Raw genomic sequence first — 27,505 nt, forward strand, 5'->3', positions numbered from 1 at the left:
GAAGTGCCACAACAGCCATAGAAAAGCCCCCAGCTCCTCCTCACCCATTACCCCCAGACGTGGACTTCCCAACATCTCAAAAATAATAAGGATAGGAAAGGGTAAAGAGGGAAATACAGGGAAAGGAGGTATGGAAAGGAAACTTAAAGAACCCACAAACAGCCCAACAATACCCCAACTAACAATACTCACTAACACACTCTCAACAGTACAAAGACAAATCTAATCTAAAAAAATGCCAAAAACACACTTACACTGATTTACACAGTCACTTACAAAAACAACAGATGACAATGGAAATAGCACACAGGAGACAAAAGCACAATATTGACAGACCCAACTCTATACACAGCCACACAGTCTAGAAGAATCACAGACTGCAAAGTGAAAGTGAAAGTAAACCCACTGTACCATTTCTGTAAACAGGATATCCCATTACATCACTTCCTGTCTTAAATGCGGTGCGTTTTTATTATAATGCGTGAAATTATATGACGCTTACGGCTTTGCATCAATATTTTTTGAATAATATGCTTAAAAATCCCCCCGCATTCAAGGATCAATGCTTTTTTAATGGATAACCGATTTCATGGGGTGCAGTGTTGGAATTAACACTAGGGACCAATCGATGTATTATGGGTGTGAGCGTAATTTTTTAACGCATATGCATCATATTTTGACGCATGTGTGTCTTTTTTTACGCTTTTGCATAAAAAATTCTGTCTATAACTGTGTTTGTGTCATTTTTCTTTTTTTAACATACATGAAGGCTATAACTATACAAATATAGGATGTTATAACCTGCTCTGTGTGTTCTAGTGTTTGGGCACATGTGGCAGACCACACTACTGCGGACCATAATACTCATGTTGTTGTGCCGGATTAGCTCTCTTAATTGACACAACAGCAACACAAACTTTTGGAATAAAATTGGTATTTCCTAGTTTGAGCAGGTGTTGCATCAATAGAGGATAGCAAGGCAACGCAACTAAAATAATGCACTCATGACCTGTGTGTTTATGTCTGTGAATTGGCTATTTCAATTGTTGTTATGCCTCTGTGTGAACGTCACAAGAAGTATTTTGCATAATGTGCTTGTATGAATGTGTTCTAATTGTGGATAACCATCAGATGCCATTCATTGAGGTACATCAGTCATGACATGTGTTTGTTATATCTGCTGTGTCTTATGCTGTGTGAACTTCCCTGACTTTGGGGACAAAACATCTCCCATGACAAACTATACACAGGATACATAGAGGACGGTTGATTATGGCAATGTCAGAAATGTAACCCATCACAAGTAATGAAATGTTGGATACCACTTCATGGTCACTTGTGTGTATACTACCCATGGGTCAGGCATTTGAACATGCTAGGTAGGTGCAGTGTTTGTGACACAGAGTCTCAAATCCAATCCAAAAACAGTTTGAGTAATGTAAATGACCTATGCTTCTCCTGTGGCTGTGGAGGACCAGCAGACCATGCTGCATGTGTTCACATATTTCCAGTGGTTCATTGCACAAAGGTGTCCAGTTCAAGTGTGTGGCCATGTGTACCCTGTGTCAGTATTGGCCTCCATGTTGTCATATTTACGTGCAGGTCTAGTCATGAGTCTGTGGAGCCATTCCCTCAATTAACAGGGTATCCTTCAAAGCAGATTTGACCTAAAGCCAAAGATTAACTAACGACACACATGGTGATAGTCCAGCTATGGCACTGCAGAACTTTCATAAGGCTGACGACAGGGCAACCTTGGTGTGCTCAAAAACTTAATGGATGAGTAATAGGTAACAAGCAGCTTTCATCACAACATGTGTACACAGGGTGGTCTTGAAAATTCCCACTGCAACAGAGAACATCAGTGCCTCTGTGCTAATTAATCTCACAGCTAGTCACCACGCAGGCACCACAAAAAAGGTGGCGGCAGAAGTGATTCTGTGTGTGGACTGTCAGGGCACAAACATGTTTTGTCCTCACATCACATTGGCAAGCCTTGTTTGTTGTGCTGGAGGCACTGTACCGAATCCATGCATGCAGCCACAGCACGCTGTCACTGTTTGGCAAAAATAATTACAGGCAATACGAGATAAGGGATGGGGGCTGGATTAGGCCATTTGAATACATGTCCCAGAACTGATTACGATGAGTAACATGATTAAAATATACTATCTATTTGAGGATTCATTGTAGGCCTACCACACACAATAATCCATGAGGCAAGAGAGGGCATGGAAAGCAACTATGAGACAAATGTAACCACAGGGAACCTCTATGTTTAACCCAAAGACTGGAACCAGTCTGGCTAACAGGATGCAGGCTCTGTCAGGAAGAAACATGAACAAGGCAAATACACAGTGAGCACACTCTTACTGGGACAAGCAGGAACAACACTGTGGGAACTAAAAACAGTTTGTGCTGTGGTCTGCAACGTTACACAGTCCCCCAAGGGCTCTGGTACACACGTGATTTGTATGCCAATGCACAACAAGGAAATTCTGAAAATAGCAGCTTCTAAGCAGTTCCAGGCAGCAGCACGGGCAGGGCAGGTTCAAATGGCTGGTCTGCATGGTAGTGCTCACAGGCGTGTGCAGCTTCAGACTCTCACAAGTCATGGAGTTGAGAATCAAGTTCAAAGGGCCAAGTGGACCTTTCACATGGAAAGCAATGGACAGCCGATTACACGTCTTACCGACTACCAGGCAGTGCATTATTTGACCTGAAGTCCATGCAGCCTGATGAACTATGACTATGGCATGCCATCCTGAAGTGGGAAGCACACAGGAGTCAGAATGGGAGTCTGGGTGTATGTAGCTGAAGAATCTCAGGGTACAGATCGTCCATTTACAGGGCCCCTTTGAGAAGTGTGGGGAGAGACTTAAAACATGGCTTTGGCAGGACTTATTACCTGGGATGGACTGAGCAGGGCATGTTTTGTGAGCAATGCTTGTCATACTTGGGGCACTCGTGCTATCCATTTTCAGCTTAGATGGACTTCTTGACACACATGCTCCTTGCAGAGATAGCTGATGTCATACTTACTGCTGTCAAGGGTCTGGTCATACATTCCTGTTACCAAAGCAATAACACATCCACTGCCTCATGTATGAGACTTTTTTTTCCTTATGATTGATGGTGTCTTAATTGTGTGTCATATGCTGCAATGAACCATGTTGCCAACATGGAAGTGTGCCATAGCTGTGGTCCTCTGATATTGCCCTTCACATGTGAAATAGACAGGATATATGTCATTTACACTGTGTGTGATGTTGGCTGTACATTCATACCAATCAAATGTGATGTGGCTTTTTCAGTATCCTAATCTGTATTTCAATGCTTCATGAGGCTAAACTCTGATTATGATTCCTAGGGATCATGTGATGCATAACAAATTACCCAGAGCATGATTGAGTGATGAAGGTAGGTGTTTAATGACATATGATAACAAAGTGGTGATGGTGACTATAGTTAGAAGAAGTTTTGTACAATGTGTTGTCTACGACGCAATCCTGCAGCAGTGTTTGGATGTTCCCCCTCATTTTCACGGACAGCATCCTCCTCTTCCTCCTCTTCAGGCATTTGTGGGTCTGGTTCATAGAGGGGAATGTTCCTCCTTACACAAATGTTGTGCAGGATGGCACAGATCAAAATGATCTTGCAGACCATTTCAGGTGAATACAGGAGGCTGCCTCCGGTGATGTCCAGGCACCTGAATCTGGACTTCAGGATGCCAAAAGTCCTCTCAACTATGGTGCGTGTCCTACGATGTGCCTCATTATAGGTATGCTCTGCTGCTGTGCTTGGGTTGGAAAATGGGGTCATGATCCATGGCTGGATCCCGTAACCCTGATCAGCTGAAAGAGAAAATGAGGGTAAATATTTGGTTGTTGGTTGCACCTTGATTATCACTTTGCATGGCAGTTGTTATCTTGTGTCGTCTGTGGCGCATCTGTGTTTGTGGTATTGTGTGGGATCATAGGCTTCTAAGATGTTCTTTCTGAGTTGGGTTGTTTAACTATCAAAACTGGTGTTTGGCTGATTGACCTGATATCAGCGGCATATTTCTAAACTTGCAGTTCAGTGTGTATCTCCCATGCATTATGTCATCTGAAAGAAGTGTCCATGTGCCTTCACTGGAGGTGACATGATACTTCCACACACACAATCGATTCCACTGTGGTGGTAACACGGTTGCACTATATGGGCTGAACATCCCATCAAATTTGACATATGTAATTGCATGTGAAATGCAACAGTGAGGCCCTATGATTTGGCTAGCTGACAATGTACAACACATCTCCTTGAGTTTGCAGCACTGAAGGGTTCACAATTGACAATGCACAATTATCCCATGTGTGACAAGTTCTATGCAAACCTATTTTTGTGCCCTCACCAAGTTGCCTTGTATAAACATGTACCTACACTACTAAATTTGCTCCAGGTAAGCTGGCTATCTTGGTTGTGAGGGTGAAGGTTTTAGTGTCAGAAGGTCCATGTGCCTGTACATCTGTTATGTGTATGGGGAATTGACTCAATCCGTATGTGTAGCAGTGTGCACTTTGCATTAGTGTCACAGCCACATGTTTTCATAGCACAACCCACTTCCTTATTGCTAGCGGGCAATGTCACCCCAGGAGTGATGTGAGATGTTGGTACTGCCTCAATGATTCCATTTCACCTTCATCATGCTATGTGTCTCAGGGTGTTTGACCTGCAACAAACAGCATTACACACCCCTTACACAGTACAGTATGTATTGCTTGGAAGGGTGTGTGATTGACTGTTATTGATGTGATATTGGAAGATTCATCTTCCAAGTTGTACTGCCAGTTAAGGTGATGTCATTGTCACTGTGTGGTTTTAAATTGGTCCCTTGTGGCTCTGGAGTGGCATCTGTTGTTATTTGCATCTGTCATTTGTCCATAGGTGTGTATCCCATTGGGTCAGGATATGAAACATGACTACCAGTGTCACAACCTCAGTGTCTTCCTGGCCACGTGTCAATATAGAGGTGTATGTGTTGTGTGTCCTACAGGGTTGCTGTGCTGTGTGTATATAACTAGGTTTCTTTACTTACCAACAAGTAGGCCATCCTGGAAGTGCTGATTGATGGTGCTGTGGCGGAATATGAATGAATCATGTACACTCTCAGAATACTTTGCCACAATGTTGTTGATCAATCCACGGTGATCCACAATGGCCTGCACATTGATGGAGTGTGTGTGCTTCCTGTTGCGGAATAGATGCTCCGTTGCAGCAGGTGGCACAATCCGTACATGTGTGCAGTCAATGGCACCAAGCACGTGGGGGAAGCCATTGATTTGATAGAACCCCTTTTTGGTCTCCTGCTGCTTCTGCTGTGTGTTGGGGAAGCTGATATGGCGAGGTGTGAGGGAGATGATGGCATCAAGTACCTTGGGAAGGAAGGCAGAGAATGAGGGCTGTGAGATCCCGGCAACCAGGGCACCAGTGGTTTGAAAAGAGCCACTTGCCAACATGTGCAGGAAAGCTAGCAGCTTGGTCTCTAGTGGAATGATGTGGGGTGTCTGCAAGCTGGGTGCCAACTGTGGCTCAATGTGGCGCAGCATCTGCTGTATGGTTTGGCAGTTTAGTCTGTACCTCTGGATGATGTCATGTTCCCTGAGGCCCTGAAAGGTTGTCCTGGTCCTGAATATCCTCTCCTGCCTTCTGCGTTGCCTTTGGGGTCCATGTTGGTGTGGTGGAAGCTGCTGCTGTTGCTCCTCTGCTCTGTGTCTTCGTGCATGCTGGATGAATAGCACCTCCATGTCTTCCTTTTTGAGCTCTGATGTTGCTTCTGTGAAATTTCCTTACGTACTGGTGTGTTTGCCCAATTTTAACGCCTGCCCTGACCCAGGCATTACATTTTGGTGCAAACTGGGATTTGCGCCATTTTCTGGCTCTGCCTCCCAGCCGTGCGCCATTTTTGCGCAATTGGATAAATATGGCGCACGGGTGTTTAAGTCATTTTGTAGACGGGAACGCCTACCTTGCATCTCATTGACGCAAGGCGGTTTCATGCATCCAGAAAATTACGCACACTGGAATATTTTGACGTTAGACGGGTCTAGCGTCAAAGTATAAATATGGTGTTGGCTTTGCGCCACATTCTGTCAAAATGCCGCTGATCTGGCGCAAAGGGAATATAAATATGGGCCTAAGCTCCCTGGAACATAGAGACTGACATTTGACCCCTGTCCCTGGATGCACAGTAAACAAAATGTAACATGGTCAGTCTAATATTTAAAGGTCTGTTTACAGAAAATTAGTACTGGTGGAAGCATACAGTAAATAGGGTTTGGGCAAGAGAAGGGACAAAATCAAGCTGGACAGCCTAAAACAAATAAAGCCAACATTTAGAAAGCAAGCAAATGTTAGTTACAAACCACAAAGCCAATGGTAAGAAATGGGCGGATTGTATTCCCAGGGAAGCTTTCAGAATGTTCCTTGGATGTTGTTAGCAGCCCAGACAGCTGCACTGTCAAGTAGGCTTTGACCTAAAAAGGACTATTTGTGTTTTATACCTGAACTAAAAGAGTCCAAGAAATGGCTATTTGTGATCTACGTCCACCCAGACCACAACGGAATCAAAAGTTCATACCAGAAAAATAATATCCACTAGGAGCACTGAATTGTTTATTTGTGACTCTTTAGAATTAGTATTGTTATTTAATGAAAACCGATAAGTCCACAGGTGATGAATGAAAACTTTAAACAAGATTGAATGTCTTCTCCTTTGAAACTGAGGCAATACCTCCCTCCATAAGCCCCATGTTAAAATGATTAAATATGCTGACCTTAACATTCTGTCACCAACCAATCACCTTCCCAAAACTGGCTCTAACACCTCTAAAATAATATACCCACCCTATTTCTCCAAGAAGGCTGTCATAGTGCTAGTTAGTTTGAGTTTGAATTGTCACATTTTAAGTGAAATTTCCACCTCCATCTAACATCACATTCACCTTGTTTTAGCTTAAAAATAGGAGCATTTATGTCAGTGATTAATTTTGTAAAAAAAAAAAAAAAGTTGTAGGCACAGGAGGCCATTGCAGCTTGCACTACACATTGCCCCTGCCATGCTGCCAGTGATAGTAACAACACAACTACTAATCATCACACTCCTATAAATGTGGCATTTCAGCCTATTCCAATCCCCCAAAGCTCTCACAATGGCTTGGGCAACAGGTAATACAATTGTGTAACGTATATTGAATGAACAATTAACTGTTATTGTGCTAATCGCTAAATTAGCCATACAGTGCCTTCTTGTGGCAGACGGTCACAAGTGCCAGGTTTGAAAATTAAGTGGACATGCCGAGCACTGGAAACCACCAGCTCAAATTAAGCTGGTGGAATAATGGTCAATTTTGGTGGTGATTTCTTCCTCCTTTTTACTTGTATTGAGGTTATTGTATGAAATGGAGAAACTACTATATGTGTCACTTTGAGGGGGTGGTTGGAGATTGTGAAACACATGATGGCCAGAACCACAAAATGTACATTGGTTTGTCTAATTTGTGCCCCTCAAGGACTTTGAAACACTTGGGCCCTTATTATGACCCTGACGGTGAGTGATAAAGTGGCGGTAATACCGCCAACAGGCTGGCGGTAAGTTCTGCCAAATTATGACCATGGCGGTGACTACTCCCATAGACAGCCAATGTATCACACCAACCGCCACGGCGGTAACAACATTCACAACGGCGGTAGCCGCCAACAGCCAGGCGGGGAACAAAGTACCGCCCACCATATTAAGACACAGGAAACCGCCACCTTTTCCTGGGCGGTACCAACACCAACAAAAGCCTGGCGGAAACAGAGCTCAGAAGTGAAAGGACTCACCATTGGAGACACAGGGAAGAACCACGCCTCCATGGAACCTGAACTGCAAGTTTTCCCGATGATCTTCTATGTCATGCTCCAACTGGAACACCAACGCCGACAAAGACGTTGACGGTGAGTACAGCCGCCTAGCACACAAGGGAGGGTGGGAGGAAAACGAGAGTGACCCACACGCACAACAAACACCATTCACACACACAACCAGCTGCACACGTAAACCAAAGGCACATGACACACAGCATAATAAAACACGGACCACAATGCTGGAGTACCGACAATGTAATAGCATAGCAAAAATCACCACACAGACCAAATATATAAAAATATTCATAAGGGGACAATGCCCAGTCCAAAGTCTTAAGGGCACACAAGGCCACAGGGCACAGTCCAAGGCCCAACCTGCATCCTGACACACCCGGAGAGAACACTGCAAGGGCATCATTTTGCAAGTGGGAAGGCACCTCAGGGGGATGGGGGTGGGCACCTCAGCCAAATACGGAAATGACCCCACTGGTTCTGGATGGGGCTCCATGACCATTGCTCTGTCCTGGGGAGTGCAAGACCACATTCTCTGAAGTGGGGGACATGCCCATTGGGTCTAGATGGGGCTCCATGCCCACTGCTCTGTCCTGGGGAGTGCAAGGCCACAGTCTCAGAAGTGGGTGACTTGCCCACTGGTTCTCGATGGGGCTCCATGCCCATTGTTCTGTCCTGGGGAGTGCAAGGCTACAGTCTCTGAAGTGGGTGACTTGTCCACTGGTTCTGGAGGGGGCAACATACCCATTGCTTTGTCCTGGGACGTTCAAGGCCACAGTCTCTGAAGTTGGTGACTTGCCCACTGGTTCTGGAGGGGGCAGCCTGCACAGCAGCCCTTGGATGGTGGCCTACATGGCGTCCGCTAGCAGTGATGGCTGCACTGTGGTGGTTGTTGGAGGAGCTTGCTGGGAAGCCTCTGCATTGTCTGATGGCTGCACTGTGGTGGTGAATGGAGGAGCCTCCTGGGCAGCCTCTGCACTGTCCGATGGCTGCACTGTGGTGGCGGATGGAGAAGCCTCCTGGGCAGCCTTTGCACTCACTGATGGCTGCACTGTGGTTGTGGATGGAGGAGTCTCCTGGGCAGCCTCTGCACTGTCTGATGGCTGCACTGTGGTGGTAGATGGAGGAGCCTCCTAGGGTAGCCTCTGCACTCACTGATGGCTGCACTTCCACAGGTGGTGGTGGGGGCCACGTGACAGCTGGTGTTGGTGGCGGTGTCAGCCTGACAGCTTCCTCGTCTCCTCCTCTACATGGGTCGTGGATCCCTTACCCTTCCTGGCAGGGGTAGATGGGCTCTTCCCCTCTCTGCCTGGTGGTGCAAAATCCTTCCCCTTTTTCACAGGTGGTGCAGGCTCCTTCCCCTTCTTCACAGGTGGTGCAGGTCCCTTCACACTCTTCCCTGGTGGTGCAGGCTCCTTCCCCTTCTTCCCTGGTGGCGCTGGCTTCTTCCTCTTCTGTGATGGAGGTTTGGTATCCTTACCACCACGTGTAGGTGGTGCTACCACTGTCCCCATGGACAGTTTGGCTGAGGTGGTGGGCTGTGTCCTTGGTACCCTGCCCATACGTGCAGGACTGGGGGGAGGGGTAGGGAAGAGGTCAAATTGGGAAAGGAAAAGATTTTTAGGGACGGTGGGGCAGGAGGAGGGAGGAGTAATGGGAGAGGAGGATGAGGGAGTGATTGGCAGAGGTGTATGTCTCCTGGACTTGGGTGCAGGTGCATCAGCAGGATGCTGATGTGAGGTCGGTGGCTGTTGGGTGTGTGAATGCTTGCGTTTGTGTCCCTTAGAGGGGGACAGACAGGGTGGGAGAGGACAGAGGGCATGCGTGCATGGCTGTTGTGGAGGTGTCTGCCAGTAAGCTATGTGTTCTGCTTGGTGTGGTGATGCTGGTAGTGGATGTAGATGTAGTGCATGCAGGTGTGAGTGTGGACGTGACAGGGAGGAAGGTGGAGGAGGAGGAGGGAGAGACAGTGGAGGCAGTGAATGTTGTCGCGTCTGCAACTGTATGTTGTTTGTGTGAATGCCTGTGGGATGAAGTGTGGTGCTTGAGTTTGCCTGTGACACTCTTGTGTGTTGCCTTGTGTGCATGCTCGACTGTATCTGTGCCTGGGATGGGTTGGGGTTCAGGGAGTGGGGCTGGGAAGTGGTAGTTGGAGGGGGGATGGTAGAAGCAGGGATAATGGCTGCCATCAGAGAGGAGGCCAGAGCCTGAATCGATCTCTATTGGGCCGCCAATCCACTGTGAATGCCCTCCAGGAATGCCTTGCATTGCTGCATCTGGGATGCCAGCCCCTGGATGGCATTCACAATGGTTGATTGCCCTACAGAGATGGATCTCAGGAGGTCAATAGCCTCCTCACGCAGGGCAGCAGGGCTCACTGGGGCAGGGCCTGAGGTACCTGGGGCGAAGGAGATGCCCACCCTCCTGGGTGAGCTGACACGGGCAACTCGGTGAGGTGCTACTGGGAGGGCAGTGCTGGTACGGGGGTGGCGGCTGTACTTGCAGTTGGGGTGGTCAGAGAGATAGCTCCCATCGAAGGAGGTATCTGAGTCTGTGTCATCTCCTCCTGTCGCTGCCGTGGTGCTCCCCTCGCCCTCCATCCCTCTGGTTTCCTCTGCATCGGTGGACTCTGTCTCCAGGGTCTTGTGGGATGCAGCTCCCTCTGTCTACGGTGCCCCTGCTTCTCTGCCATATGATGCAAAGGCACACAAGGACAGGATGACAGACCAAAAAAGGGGGGAAGAGAGAAAAAGGAAACACTTGGTCAATTACTGCACCAACACCACCATTGGTGTACACAGCACCCTCACACACAGGGAGCAGGCCTAAGCAATATACATTGCACTACCAGTGATATGGCTAGTCACCAAGGCATGATGAGGAGCACACACCGCTAACTGCTGCACACCTGGGACCCACAATGCCCTGCCTGTAAGTGACTACTAACAATGCTCTGTCTGCCATAGACCCCCAGGGTCCACATCTCCTTGGCGATGGCACACCATAATCCCTTTTTTATGGGTGCTGACCTGCAGAGGTGATACATACAGGAGAACTCCATTAAAGTAACAGTCCAGCTTGTCACATACATGGCCCACCATGCCTGTTTCCATCACCATTGGCACACACATAGCCCAGCGCACAACATGTACACCGCCAACAGATAATCCCACACACATCTCCATGCACCCATGCCACATGTATCGTGCCCACAGTGTACTCACCTGTTGGTCTGGAGGCCCATACAGCAGTCCGTACTGGGGTAATACCCCATCCACCAGTCGCTCCAACTTCGCCGAAGTGAAGGCTGGGGCCCTTTCCCTGGTCACATGGGCCATGGTAGGTTCCAGGCACAGGTCATAGCAGCACATGCACCTCTGCCACACAGGACAGGTGGTCGCCATTTCAGCGGGGGGTGAACAGGCCTATTGAGAATTGCTGCGTCACTGGATAAACATGCACATACTTCAACATTGACTCTGTCCCAATACATAAGTGCACGATGTGGATTGCTTTTGTGGTTTAGTTCAAATTGTGACAGGCTACTCACTCTTGTGTCCCTTAGATACCTTCTGCTCTGGATGAATAGGAGATGGAGGCATACCCCCGTGTACAGACCACTGGTAGACTTAGCTATACTGGAGGGCAGGCACATTATCCTCACCTATAGACTGGACAGGGCCACAATCACAGAGCTGTGTGCCCAGTTGCAGCCAGACCTGATCTCATCTATCTGTCATCTTACTGGGATCCTCCCTCTTGTGCAAGTGCTATCAGTGCTCCATTTCCTGGCAACTGGTTCATTCCAAGTGACAGTGGGCTTGGCAGCAGGAATGTCACAGCCAATGTTCTCAATCGTGCTGGCAAGAGTGTTGTCTAACCTGGTAAAACATGTGTGCAGCTACATAGCTTTCCTCCAGGTGGAAGATTTGGCCACTGTGAATGCCAGATTCTATGCAATGGGACATATCCCCATTATTATTGGGGCAATTGACGGGAGAATGAACAGGTGTACAGGAATCGTAAGAGTTTCCACTCCATGAATGTGCAGATGGTGTGCCTGGCGGACCGGTACATCTCCCACATCAATGCTAAATATCCTGGTCGGTGCATGATGACTCTGTCCTGAGGAATAGCAGCATCCAAAATGTGATGGCCCAACTACAGAGGCACAGTGTGTGGCTTATAGGTGAGCCTTGGTCCCCACCGGTGTATGTTAGTGTATGCCTCTGATGTTAACTTCATAGGATAGTGTGTGGCTAAATATTGTCCCTTAATACCTGCAGGTGACTCTGGCTACCCAAACCTATTGTGGCTGCTGACCTCTGTGAGGAATGCCAGGGCAAGGGCTGAAGAACGATATAATGAGGCACACAGGGGTTAACCAGAAGGATCATTGAGAGGACCTTCGGCCTCCTGAAGGCCAGGTGCAGGTGCCTCCATCTGACAGGTGGATCCCTGTGCTACTCACCCAAGAAGGTCTGCCAGATAGTAGTGGCATGCTGCATGTTGCACAACCTGGCCCTCAGACGGCATGCACCTTTTCTGCAGGAGGATGAGACTGGAGATGCCCCTTTGGCTGCAGCAGACCCTGATGACAGTGAGGATCTAGAGGCTGAGGATGAGGACAACATAACATCAGTTATCCGTCAGTACTTCCAATGACACACAGGTGAGATAGTGCAACTTAACATTTCTATGGTTATTGGTGTATTCTGTGAGGCTGTGCCATGATGGTATTACCCACTTTTTATCTCTACTTAATGTTGCATATGGATTCTCAGATTACAGGTGTTAGGACAATGACATCTGTGTATTGATGTGCTGACTACAGCCAGCTACAGGCCATTATTTATATGCTCTCACACTGTACAGTTCATTTGCCACTGATATAACTGTTTCCATTAATACACGTTTCAAAACATGAAATACAAGTATTTGAGTTGTGTTTAAGGGTGTTTATTGTAGTGCTAAGAAAGTGAGGGGAAAGTGCAATGGAATGGGGTGATGATGGAGGAAAGTCCAGGGTATTGTTCCAGTCTGTTTGTAGCACAGGTGCAGTGTCCAAGGGGACATAGGAAGGGAAGCAATGGCAGTTCAAGGTGGACAAGGTGACGTTGTGGGACACAAGGGGGACAATCAGGAGAGTCTCATTTCCTGGCGGTGGTCTTGGCTATTGTCTCTGGCTTCTGTCTGGGGCGCAGGGAACGTTTGCGGGGTGGTTCACCTTCTGCAAGGGGAGGGATGCTGGTGGCCTGTGGGTCCTGTGGCGGGGCCTCCTTGCCAGTGGCAGCAGCGGAAGTGGAGGGCTGTTCAGTTGACTGGCTAGTGGTAGGGGCCCGCTGGTGTGCTGTTGCCTCCCTCATGATGTTGGACATGTCTGCCAGCACCCCTGCAAGGGAGATCAGGGTGGTGTTGATGCCCTGAAAGTCCTCCCTGATCCCCTGGTACTGTTCCCCCTGCAGCCACCTGTTCTCCTGCACGTTGTCAAGGATCTGTCCCATTGTATCCTGGGAATGTTGGTAGGCTCCCAGGATCTCGGAGAGTGCTGGTCCTGTCCTCACCCTGGCACACAGCAGTCCTCCCAGTTTCCCTGTTGGTCTGTGCCCATGTCCCTTGAACGGTGTGCCCACTGCCACTGGCCCCAGGTCCCTGATTGTCTTCGGGGTGAGGTGTGGCCTGGAGTCCCTGTACAGGTGGGCACACTGCTGATTGACGTGTCCTGGGGACAGAGGTTTGGGTACACTGGGTGGGTGCTGTGGTGTTGGATCCCGATGGGGGAGGCTCTGTGGTGGTCTGTGATTGTGCTTGGGTGACCGGCTGTCCAGTGTTCCCTGATGGGCCAGGTAGGTCCTCCAGATCCTGAAGTCCAGAGTTACTGTCATCACTGGGGGCATCTTCTGTTGGGGGACTGGAAAGGGGTGGCACCTCCTCTCAACTGACAGTGGCTGGGGTACCTGTGGGGATGTAAGTGATGTTTTATGCCTCAAGTGTATGACATTTGTACATCCCTGGATTCCCCATTATCATTGGTGTTGCCCTGACAATTTTTGCTTGTGTATGGTGATGTGTTTTGGGTATATTAGTTTCCCTATGCTGTGCATGCTTTATTGATAGGTGTCCATGCAGGGGTGGGAGGGGTGTCCATGCATTGGCATGGCATGCAGGGTTTGGCATTGGGGTTAGTCAGATATGTAGGTGCAGTGTGTGGGATGGAGTGTAGTGATGGGAGTGAGGGTGTGGGTGTGGGTCTGAGATTGCATGCAGGTATTGGGGGAGGGGGGTAATAGGTAGTAAATGTTGACTTACCAGTGTCCAGTCCTCTGGCTACTCCAGCGAGTCCCTCAGGATGCAGTAATGCCAGTACCTGCTCCTCCCATTCTGTGAGCTGTGGGGGAGGAGGTGGGGGTACACCGCCAGTCCTCTGTATGGCGAGATGGTGCCTTGCTGCAATGGAATGTACCTTCTCTCGTAGGTCATTCCACCTCTTCCTGATGTCGTCCCTTGTTCTAGGGTGCTGTCCCACGGCATAGACCCTGTCCACGATTCTCCGCCATAGCTCCATCTTCCTTGCAATGGAAATCTGCTGTACCTGTGCTCAAAGAGCTGTGGCTCGACCCTGACAATTTCCTCCACCATGACCCTTAACTCCTCCTCAGTGAAACGGGGGTGCCTTTGTGGTGCCATGGGTGTTGTGTGATGTGTGTTGGTGTGAGTGTGTTGGGAAATGTGGTGGGGTGTGTTATATGGAGTGCGTGAGGGGTTTATGGGTGTGAGGGGTGTGTGTGTCTAGTTGTCTCTGTGCTCTTCTTCTCAGTCTCCTGGTAGCAATTGGTGTTCATAAGGGGTTGTGGGTATTGTGGGTGGGTTTTTTATAGTGGTGTGGTTGTGTGGTTGTGGTGTGTGTATGGGTGTCAGGTGTGTGTTTTTGGCATTGGCCAATGTGGTGTGGTTTTGTATGTGGGTGTCTATTCTGAGCACGGCGGTATGTACAGCTAATGGTTTACTGCTGTTAAATGTCCGCTGTGGTGATTTATGGGTCATAATGTGGTGGGCATTGTTTTGTTGGCGTAACGGTATGGGTGTTGGGACCGCCACTTTATTACTGACCTTTGGGCTGGCGGATTTGTGTATGTGGCTGTATTCTGCCGGACTGGTGTGTGTGTGTCAGAATATGGTGAATGGATATCCACCACCGTGGCGGTATGTTGGCGGCTGTCAGCGTAGCGGTAAGCAGGATTTACCGCCAATGTCATAATGAGGGCCTTGGCATTTTCAGGTATGCATGGCAGGACAAATTTTAAATTTGCCTTATCAGGTTTTCTCCTCTGTCATCCACATCATTGAGAGCAAAAGGAAAGCAGTTACATTATCACTAAGGAAGATGATAACAATCACAAACTAGTGAAAATCCAACAACCACCCTACACAAGAATACACAGGCCTCTCCTGGTTGTCTTCTGCGTAACTGCAGATCAGGCAGAAACCACAGACTCTAGAAATTGCTAATTTGATCACCACCACCAATGGCTTCCTCCTAGTCGTCAATGAAACATGATTGAATGAACCATCTAAAATAACGACAGACCTCCTTCCACCATAGCAGTCCTCCATCATGCATCTAGATTGGGTAGAGAAAGCCAGCTGACAGGTAGCCGTTATATTCACAGAACGAATTAAATGAGATAATCTAACAACAACATTTCACTGTCTGTTAGTAGAACTGAACAATCTCCCCACAGCACATGGCACCTAACACCCTCTGAGTGACAACATACGTTTTGTGGAACAAATTTTCAAATTCATAATTGAGAACTCAATCTAACGGTGTACAATATCTTCCTAGAAGACATTAGCATGCACAAAAGAGATCTCAAGAAGCTGGCAGTATTGCACCGATATTCATTCTTACTAAATAATTACAAAAAGTTGGGCTCTTCCTCCACTCTAACGGTTCCATACTAGATCTGATAATCGCTATTCGAGGAAAGAGTAAGGTTGCGCCACCAATTCCTATTGGTCGCTCAGATCATCTCCTTCTCTCTCCTTTATTCCAAAGTGCAGATTTCAGGTCAGACTAAGAAGCTGACCTAAACAATGGGCAATAATATTAATTCTGCACCACCAAGTTATTGGATCCCCCACTATCCTTAATTATGTTTTCAGCTTTAATAACAAAAACTATGGGCCTTATTTAAACGCTATCATGGTGGTTCCTGTATAGGCAAAAAACAGTTTGGTGCATGGTCTCCATGTTTTAGTTGGCCGCACACGAAGATTTTTGTTTTTGAGACGCAACAGCTCAAAGCAGAAATTGACATCTGAAAAAAAATATAACCAATGACCCAATAGCCTTGGAAATTTTTCATTGAGTACAGAAGTGAATATTTCTTTTTCTGTTCATGATAGACAGAAAGAAAGGACATCATACACTCTTTTATGTATAGGATGGAAAGGTCTGGCACCCTTTCTGTGACAGCCCCTACTCAAATTAAGCTACTGGAGTAAGTTTTCTGACAACAGAGCCAGCAAGGACACCGCCGTTTGAAAGCTTACGGTCTGTCCAACTCAAAATAGAGCGGGCTGATCAAGAGTTTTGTGGACAGAGTACTCTGCCACATTTATGTTGGAGTACCATGTCCACCAAACTTTAAATCAAGCCCTATGTTCCCTAACTGGAATTCGTGATGGGGTCCATATTTTTTTTTACAGTTTTGAATAAAATATAATAGGCGAATATTCATTTTTTCAAGTATTATTGGTTTTGTTCCCCATTATTTTTAATCAATCTGTATTTCTATTACTTTGCTTTTCTACAGAATGGGTATTTGAATATGTTATCTCTGTGAAATGTGTTTCTATTATTTTCTATTTTTATGAGATTTCATATTAGAGAAAATACACATTCGTGCAGTTACTAGTAAGTGAATGTGCTTGGTACATGAATGCATTGGGTTCTAATGTCACTTGCTCCTTACCACCATACACCACTAGAATGATGGCTCTACTTTCTAAGGCATTGTGGGGCTAATTTACAATTCTTGTGGTGCAGGGCAGCACAGCAAGAGACCTTGCTGTGCTGTCCTGCGACACAGGGAAGGGCTATAAGTGTGCCGCATCTACAAGATACAGAGTATTTCTGTCCTCTCCCGCTGGGCTGGCACACAATGGGCTGTCTAGCGTCGACGCAGGCACCTTTGCAACATGGTGCAAGGATGCCTGCGTCACAGACAGGATTGTTTCTGTGCAGGAGGGACCACCTTCAAGCCCATAAAGAATCCATGGAGGCTTTCTCCTCTGTCTATGTATGCTGCAGAATGCAGCACACATAGAAAAAGGAAAAACACAGGGCAAAAAAAAGATGTTTCTCCTCGTGCCTTCCCTGGGGAGGCATAATTTTGATGCATTCCAGTTTTACAATGCCTTGGTAATTTGGGAATGGGCCAAAACCCATGGTTGTTGTGTGGGAAAACCCACCGCATGGCCCATGGAATGCTTCCCTGATGCATTGTAAGGCAATGCAGCTACTTGCGCTGCAATGCATTACGCCATATCTACAAGGTCATGAAAGCCACGCGAAGTGGCTTTGTGTGGCCTTGTAGATATGGGCCTGCACTATGAGCCTCTGAACTGGGCTTCTAAGTTAGTCCCTGTGTCTTTTTTTGAAAGACGTTATGGGGCTGAATATTTGTTAGTACATTTATTTCCTTTGGGTGTGCAACAAAAATGGGAGCGAGGAAAATTTCAGCGTGCAGAACAAGAGCAACAGCTGTAGTTGCTTTGTTACCAACAGTACATTGTTTAATATAACACACAATAGCATTACATTTTCAGCTGTTGTGTGTACCATAGAAAATGACTTCGTCTTGGCATTAAGGTGTATCCCACTGAAAGGAACAATTTCGCAATGGTGACCAAGTACTTCAAACCTGATGAGACAACAAGAGAGTGCTTCCTCTAATCAACACTGAACTGCAACCCATTCTTTCTGAGCTGTTCATATCAAGACAAAACAGAATGCTTAATGTGTTCAATATATATATAATCAGAGCTGACTGTTTTCAGTGAATGTGTGCCTGGTATTTACCTTTATTCATTTGTCTTTGATAAAATGGCCTTTTTCATTAAGTTTCACTTTATGATTCAGAGCTTGCCAAATGTACTGTAAAGATAAAAAACAATTTGAATTACTCATTTGATTCACTGAGAGTGGGAAGTGCAAGCTGTCTCTTACTGCTCCTATGGTGATCTCCGCACCCCCGCTGATCATCCCCCTACCCCCGATGCGCCCTGAACTCCATCTTCAGTTTGTCAGTGTTTGAGTGCCAGTTGATATTGATTGCAAAAATTAGATATTTGTGTTGATCATTAAGAGATTCTGCATATTGTTTGCTCACAGAATTGTTAGTTGGGGGTGGGGGAGTGGGCGGAGGGTCAGGAAGGTCCTGCAACTTTCTCTTTCAGCTGGCATGCACTAGCTTGCAATTGTGTCTACCACACTATTTTAAGTGACACTGGCATGTTCCCTAAAACCTGTTGTACTAGAGGCCCTTATATGTAAATTTCATAAACCATGTGAATATTCCCCTTTTTATGATAATTTCTTTCTATCAGTCTCATTCTCTTTGTATCAAATAATCCTCCTTCAACTTCCATCTCCCTTCTCCCCCACGTACATGTTCCACAGCCTTTTTCCCATTTTTCATCCATGTATACCAATTGGTTTGGAGCCCTAAAATTATGTTAAGTGAGCTACTGAATGTACAGTGAAATGTAGTTATAGAATGCAACACTGTTTCCCTACTTTAAACACCCTTCTCACCTAGCTTTTTCGGTCACGATAGAAGTCTTCTCCTGGTAATTGCAGTGCCTTTCTGGAACATCACTATCCAGACACCCTCTACAATTGCAAATAAGTTGAACTATCCACACAGGTTGTGTGAATCTCATCCTCTTCAACAGCCAGGAGACCCTTCATCAGCATTCATGGCAAGACCTCATAGAACATTTCTAGTGTTCTGTGTCAGGGGGCATGTGGTTGGTGATGGTGTGTTTGCAGCCATTAGTATATCCAGTGCTTAATTTAAGCCAGTGGTTTCCATTGCTCAGCACTGGCACTTAATTGTCAGTAATGGCTCTACCAACAGTCCACCACATGGTAGCGCTGTCTGTCAGATTTTGAGATGAGCACAACAACAGTGTTCAATAAGGCAATATACATTATACATTGAAATTACCAATACCAGATGCTCACACCATAATTATAGCTTTGGGTGGCATGGAATAGTCTGAATTGTCACACTTTTAGGAGTTTAATGGTTAGCAGTTATGTTCCTACTGTTATTTGCAGTGCTGGCAGGGGCAATTGGTGGTGCAGCATGCAGTGGCCTCCAGAGAAGGGCCCTGGCACTTACTTTTTTACCAGTTAAGCACTCAGTATATCTATATTGATGCACACACCTCTATGCCCAGGATGGAAGAACCCATCTGCAAGGAAACTCTGTCATCAGATGCATTGTTTCCAGCAGCTGTTCACTCCTCTAGGAACCATCTATGACAATGAGAGCAGGCAGTGTCATACACTCTTAAGTGGCTGGAAAGGCCTGTTATTCTGCACCTCAAATTCAGTTGAAGAGCCATAGAGTCTCTCAAAAACCTAGTCACATTCCTTGAACTGGACCTGAATGAGCTGGATAAACAAGGTGTGGTGCTACATTCACGTGAAGTCACTTGGCACTGACCCTCCTTCTCCTCAAGGAAGGAAAATGTAGGGATCCCTTACGTTCCTACACATGCCATTTTCATGAATTTATTCTAATAATACTTGATTTTGTGAATTAAAGTGTGAGACCCAGACAGCACCACTGATTAACTCATCACTGTAATCTGAAATAAATGATTGATCGCCTGGGTAACAAAGATACCAGGTTGTTGAAATTACTGACAGACATTTTGCATAAATATAGCATTAAATGCTGGGTTGCGCTTCTCACATAATTATGCATAATTAAGAGTAATTTTGAGGTAATTAGAAATGCTTATATTAGAGAGACCTACACCAGTTATGACCACCTCTACTCTCTATATGTTCTTTTTTTCCACCAAGAACAATGCAATAGTGTAATGGTCATTGCATTCCCATTTATTGGCGGGCCTACCAGTTTTGAGGCCTGCACCAGCCTGCATATAGTTATTTGAATTGACTTAGAGGCAATACATTAACCTCTATTTTTCTACTCTTTTGTTTTCTTTTCAGGCTAGGATGACACTAAGGGTTGTATCAGCTACAGATGCATACTTAGCTGGCACCCTACATTTTCTTTATATTGACTGGTTTGCATTTTACCCCCTCCCAATAACATGAGGACATTGCACTGAGGTTTTTACCTCTTATGTTAGGGCAGCCCACCTAATCATTTTTAATTAATAATCACATGACACTAAGGGTGATCCCTCATATGAGACCAAACAGTAGGCATTGAAAAATGGAATACCAGCATAGGAGCCACTTTTTCAGATACATAGTTCACCTTAGGACACCACTGGATTTTAGTCCACTCAAGGCTGAATTTTTAATAAGCACACTAAGGTGGTCATTACAACCCTGGCGGTCGGTGTTAAAGCGGCGGTAAGACCGCCAACAGGCCGGCGGTGAAAAATTTGCAATTACGACCGTGGCGGAAACTGCAAACAAAGACAGCCACTTTAACACTCCGACCGCCACGGCGGTACAAACAAACAGCGCAACGGTCACCGCCAACAGACAGGCGGAGAACAATGTACCGCCCACACTATTATGACAGGCCAATCCGCCACCTTTTCCGGGGCGGATTCACCGCGAATAAAAACATGGCGGAAACAGGAATCCCGAAGGGAAAACGCTCACCTCTATACACCCCACGAGGAACGAGGACGCCATGGACCCGGAACTCCAAATTCTTCCTGCAATAGTCTTCCTGCTCCTCTACCAGGAGCACGAACCAGGAGCACGAACGCCGGCGGCAAAGACCACGGTGAGTACTGCACCTACGACACAGGGGAGGGGGAGGCAAAAAACAGGGAGACACACACGCAACACCCCCACCCTCACCCACTACAACACACACACTAATGCATATCAATACATCACAGTTACACCCCCCAAACCCCCGGAAGAATGCAAAGACAATAGAAAATGAGTGTAACCATTGTAATATATTAAAAGCAAGTAGGCAGAAATATATATATACACCATGTACATAATATATACCAAGCATAGTAGTCCAGGTAGTGCTCTAAGAAAGTCCGTGGAACACTGGGACCCCACGGTATGGGCGAGGCCCACACAAGATCCCCGCCCATGACGGAGAGAACACTGCAGGGGCATCAGAGAGCAACTAAACAGGCACCTCAGGGGGAGGGAAAGGGGGGGCACCTCAGCCGCTTGAGTGCACGACGCCAAATCCACGAGGGGGCCACATGCCCACTGTTACATCCTGGGGAGTGCTAAGCCACAGTCTCTCAAGTCTCTACAGTGGGTGGGTTGCCCACTGTTCAATCCTGGGGAGTGCAAAGCCACAGTCTCTCAACTCTCTACAGTGGGTGGGTTGCCCACTGTTCAACCCTGGGGAGTGCAAAGCCACAGTCTCTGAAGTCTTACAGTGGGTGGGTTGCCCACTGTTCAATCCTGGGGAGTGCAAAGCCACAGTCTCTCAAGTCTCTACAGTGGTTGGGTTGCCCACTGTTCAATCCTGGGGAGTGCATAGCCACAATCTCTCAAGTCTCTACAGTGGGTGGTTTGCCACTGTTCAATCCTGGGGAGTGCAAAGCCACAGTCTCTCAAGTGGATGACAGTCTCCACTGGTTCTGGAGGGGGCATGGTGCCCAGAGTGCTTCATCCTGCTAAGGACAGAGGTAGTGGATGCCAGTCTCCACTGGTTATGGAGGGGGTATGGTGCCCAGAGTGCTTCATCCTGCTAAGGACAGAGGTAGTGGATGACAGTCTCCACTGGTTCTGGAGGGGGCATGGTGCTAAGAGTGCTTCATCCTGCTAAGGACAGAGGTAGTGGATGACAGTCTCCACTGGTTCTGGAGGGGGCATGGTGCCCAGAGTGCATCATTCACCCTGTGACGGACTCAGTTGCGTCAGTGCCCTTGCCGCTCATGGGCCAGCGGTGCTTGAGATGGCGGTGCCCTGTTCAGCGGTGCTTGAGACGGCGGTGCCCTGTTCAGCTGTGCTTGAGACGGCGGTGCCCTGTTCAGCGGTGCTTGAGACGGAGGTGCCCTGTTCAGCAGTGCCTGAGATGGCGGTGCCCTGTTCAGCGGTGCTTGAGACGGTGGTGCCCTGTTCAGCGGTGCTTGAGTCGGCGGTGCCCTGTTCAGCGGTGCTGGAGATGGCGGTGCCCTGTTCAGCAGTGCTTGAGACGGCGGTGCCCTGTTCAGCGGTGCATGAGATGGCGGTCTCCTTTGCAGGGTCTCAGCTGCTGGCGGTCCTTCATGGCCCACCGGGGCATTTGCTGGCGGTCCTTCATGGCCCAGCGGGGCTTTTGCTGGCGGTCCTTCATGGCCCAGCGGGGCTTTTGTTGGCGGTGGCCTCCTGGGCAGGTGGGCTGGTGCTGGCGGTGGCCTCCTGGGCAGCTGGGCTGGTGCTGGCGGTGGCCTCCTGGGCAGCTGGGCTGGTGCTGGCGGTGGCCTCCTGGGCAGCTGGGCTAGTGCTGGGGGGCCCCTCCTGGGCAGGTGGGCTAGTGCTGGCGGTCCTCTCCTGGGCAGCCAGGCTTGTGCTGGAGGTGGCCTCCTGGGCAGCGGGGATGATGGCGGTCTTCTCCGCCGTGCTGCTCTTCCCAGACTTGCCGGGTTTCTTGTGGCCCTTCCCCACCTTGGAAGATGTCACAGCTGACGCCACACTCCCACCGGGACCCCTGGGAGCAGCTTTGGTGACTGGAGTCTTCCCCCTCTCCCGCCGGGCACTGGCCAACTTCTGATGCTTCACAGGTGGGGGACTGTCTGTGCTGTGGCTCCGTGCCACACTGGCTGCCCTGTTGGCCGGTGCACTCCAGATTCCGGTGACTACAGGCACCACTGGTCCCGGAGATGTTGTGGCTGAGGTGCTAGTTCGGGACCTAGGAGACGGACAGGGTGGGGGAGGTGTGGAAAAGAGGTCAAGGGTGGACAGGAAAAGTTTTTTGGACACACTGGGATGGGTAGCTGGAGGGGGGTTTGGAAGTGGAGGAAGAGGTGGTGGTTGTAGGAGGTGTATGTTTGGTGACTTTGGGTGAAGGTGCATGCGCTGGAGGCTGTCGTGAGGTGGATGGCTGTTGGGTGGGTGTGTGCCTGCGTTTGTGTATCTTGGGAGGGGGCGTCACAGACACACTGGGAGAGGACACAGGGGACGTGTGAATGGTGGTGGGGGTGGTGACTGCACGTGAGCGGGGTGTGGTGGTGGGTGTGCTGGAGAGGGACGTAGTGGCTGTAGATGTAGTGCATGCAGGTGTGAGTGTAGACGAGACTGGGAGGGAGGAGGGAGATGAGGAGGATGGGGACACAGTGGAGGCAGTGGATGTTGATGTGTCTGCATGTGTGTGATGGTTGCGTGAGTGCCTGTGGGATGTGTGGTGCTTATGTTTGCCAGAGCTTCCCTTGTGTGTTGAGGTGTGTGCATGCTGGTCTGTAGGTGTGCTTGGGATAGGCAGAGGTAGAGGGGATTGGGTCTGGGTGGAGAAAGTTGGAGGGGGGAGGCTAGAGACGGGGACAATGGCTGCCATCAGTGCTGAGGAAAGAGTCTCAAAAGCTTGCTGATGGTCCGCCTGACCAGAATGAATGCCCTCCAGGAATGCATTAGTTTGTTGCAACTGCCTCTCTACACCCTGGATGGCATTCAAAATGGTAGACTGCTCAACAGTGAGGGACATGAGGAGGTCAATGGCATCTTCACTGATGGCAGCAGGGGTGACTGGGGCAGGGCCTGAGGTGCCTTGGGCGAAGGTGATGCCCACCCTCCTGGGTGAGCGGGCACGGGGCAAAGGCTGAGGGGCTGCTGGGAGGGCGGTGCTGGTAGGGGGGGTGGCGGCTGTACCTGTAGGTGCGGGGGGCACAGATGTTGCCGCCACCACAAGGGAGCTCCCATCAGAGGACGAGTCCGTGTCACTGGTGTCAGCTCCTGTCCCTGCCGTGGAGCTCCCCTCACCCTCTGTTCCACTGGTGAACTCTGAGTCCATAGTCTCGCCCTCCAGGGCCATGTGGGATGCAGCTCCCTCGTACTCCGGTGCCACTGCTCCTCCGCCTGATGATGCTAATGCACACAAGAACAGGGAGACCACAAAAAGGGGGGGGAATGACAGAAGAAAGACATGTTGAGTGCATGCATTACCGCTACCGTTGGCGGACACGACAGACACAGAAGCCCCCTGCACTACGCCGCGCTCCTGGGCTCCACTGTTCAATTCCTGGGAAATGGCCTACAAGGCTATGGACGCCATCTGCACACATAGATGACACAGGGGCATGACTAGGTGTACTTGGCACTCTACAGAGGTGGGGTGGGGTGCCACATGGCCTGCCTTACGGAGGGGCCTTGCCTTCAGAACTCGCCCTGGCCTAGGGAAACCCACAGCCCACCTCCCCCACCCAGACACCTCCACTGTGCGCAGTCAGCAGAATGAGAGCGTACTCACCCCCTTGTGTCTGCTGTGATGCCCTCAAGCGCCCATCCAACTCCATGTAGGCCACCGCCAGGATCCTGAACATCAGGGGGGTCATGGTGTGACGGGCACTCTTCCCACATTGAGAGGCCATCCCCAGCTGAGCCTCCGCCGTCTTCTTGCTCCAGCGACGAACATCCTCCCATCTTTTCCGGCAGTGGGTGCTCCGTCTGTGGTAGCCCCCCAGGGTCTGGACGCCCTTGGCGATGGCACGCCAAATTTCTTTTTTCTGGTGGGCGCTGACCTACATGAAATGTACAGGGGAAAAAGAGAAGTTATTACCAACTGCACCATCAAAGAGATTGGCCCCCATCCCTACCCTTGCCATGTGGCACATTCATTCACCGTCTTTCATGCACGCAGCACTCTCCCCCCTTCCTTCTTACATCCAGCCATCTCCACACAGGCATAGCCCATACAACATGCTCCCTGTGTACTTACCTGTTTGTCTGGAGGACCGTAGAGTAGCGTGTCCTGGGGGAGGACCCCATCCACGAGCTTCTTCAACTCCTCCGATGTGAAGGCAGGGGCCCTTTCCCCAGACACTTGAGCCATTGTCTCTTCCAGACCGAGGTCACAGCAGCACTTGCAGTGTAGGTCCTCTCCTGTTGAAGATCAGGTATCGAGTGATTGAACAGATGGAAAATGGCGGTCACGTCCGCGGCGGTGCGTACCGTCACCGCCGGCGTACATCGTCATTGGCTCCTGGGACCCATAGGGTCCAATGTTAACCAATGCAGCATTGCGCCGCGGTCATCGACCGCCTACCGCGACGGTGTACAACGCCAGCGCAGTTACCTCACATCTCATTGTCCCACTTTACAGGTCAGGCACCCGCCATTTCAGAGGCCCACATGGCCTCATTTTCAACTGTGTCACACATACCTAGGCCTACACTCTACACACATACAGGCCATCTTTTGTGTATGAATGGTGTTCTGTGTAAACTGTGGGTACATACCTCTGAGTTGTTTGACTCTGTGCTCGCTGTTGTCCTTCATAGGCACCGTCCGCTGGGACATGTGAGGAGATGGCGGCATCCTCCGGTGTACCGACCGTTGGTGGACCTGTCGACAATGGAGGAGCGACATGTGATTATCACATACAGGCTTGACCGTGCCACAATCAAGGAACTGTGTACCCAGTTGGAGCCAGATCTGATGTCAGCAATCCGCCATCCCACAGGAATCCCCCCTCAAGTGCAGGTGCTGTCAGTGCTCCATTTCCTTGCAAGTGGGTCTTTTCAAACAACAGTGGGCATAGCATCAGGGATGTCCCAGCCTATGTTTTCCAACGTATTGTCCAGAGTGTTGTCTGCCCTTCTGAAACACGTGCAGAGCTACATCGTTTTTCCTCAGGTGGAGGATTTTCCTACAGTGAAAAGTGATTTCTATGCCCTGGGACACATCCCCAACATCATAGGTGCCATTTATGGGACCCATGTGGCTTTGCCCCCCCCCCCCCACAGGAGTGAACAGGTGTACAGAAACCGGAAGAGTTATCATTCCATGAATGTACAGATGGTATGTTTGGCAGACCAGTACATCTCCCATGTGAATGCCATGTTCCCTGGCTCAGTGCATGACGCCTACATCCTGCGGAATAGCAGCATCCCTTATGTGATGGGTCAACTCCAGAGGCACCGTGTGTGGCTATTAGGTGAGCAACTGGAAGCAAGTCAGTGGGAATGGTTGTCTGGTTCGATGGGCCGGGCTGGTCATCTAGATCCAGTTGGACAGAGCTGCTGTCATCACTGTGGGCCTCTTCTATTGGTGGTGTGGACATGTGTGGACCCTCCTGTCCGGTGACGTAGGGGTCCTGCAGGGGTATAAAAGGATGGTTATTACATCTGTGTGTGTCATGGTGTGCAATGGGTGGGTGACTGTGCACCCCAGTGCTTGCATTCCTGTGTGGGACCTTGTGTGATGATGGCTTAGGGGTTTGTATGGGTATGTGCAGTGGGCATGCTTTAGTGATGGGTGTCCATGCTTTGTTGTTGCATGCAGGGCTTGGTGTTGGGATGGGTGCTTTCTGATGTTGGGACATATGTGAGGAGTTGGGGTGCTGGGGGTGAGGGTGAAGGTGGGGGGTATGTGCTGGCATGCAGGTAGGGTGGGGGATGTAATAATTAAGATTTGTCGTACCAGAATACATTCCTCCACCTACTCCTGCGAGGCCCTCAGGATGCAGAATCGCCAAGACCTGCTCCTCCCATGTTGTTAGTTGTGGGGGAGGAGGTGGGGGTCTGCCGCCAGTCCGCTGAACCGCCTGGTGGTGTCTCGAGACCACGAAACGCACCTTCCCCCGTAGGTCGTTCCACCTCTTCCTGATGTCCTCCCGATTTCTTGGGTGCTGTCCCACTGCGTTGACCCTGTCCACTATTCTTCGCCATAGCTCCATCTTGCTTGCTATTGAGGTGTGCTGCACCTGTGATCCGAATAGCTGTGGCTCTACCCGGACGATTTCCTCCACCACGACCCTGAGCTCCTTCTCCGAGAACCTGGGGTGTCTTTGCCGTGCCATGGGGTGGTGTAGGTGATGTCTGGGGTGGAGTGTGTGGTGATAAGTGTGCTGATATGTAGTGGTGTGTTCTGTGAGGTGCATGGAAGTTCTGTGGGTGATGGTGTTGTGTGCCTGTGGATGCTGTTGTTGTTGCTGGTGCTGTCTCTCTCTGGCCTTCTTTCTGAATTTTTGGTAGTAGGGGGTTTGTGGGTGATGTGGGTGTGTGTTTTATATTGTATTGGGTGTGTGGGAGTGGTGTGTGTATGTGTATCAGGTGTGTGTATTTCGAATTGTCCAGTGTGGCTGTGTTTTGTATGGGTGTGTGTATTTTGAGCGCGGCGGTGTGTACCGCCAATGGAATACCGCGGTTGAAAGACCGCCGTGTGGATTCGTGTGTTGTGATAGTGTGGGCGTATTTCTGTTGGTGT

This window comes from Pleurodeles waltl, chromosome 10 (genome assembly GCF_031143425.1).
Source record: "Pleurodeles waltl isolate 20211129_DDA chromosome 10, aPleWal1.hap1.20221129, whole genome shotgun sequence".
NCBI lineage: Eukaryota > Metazoa > Chordata > Amphibia > Caudata > Salamandridae > Pleurodeles > Pleurodeles waltl.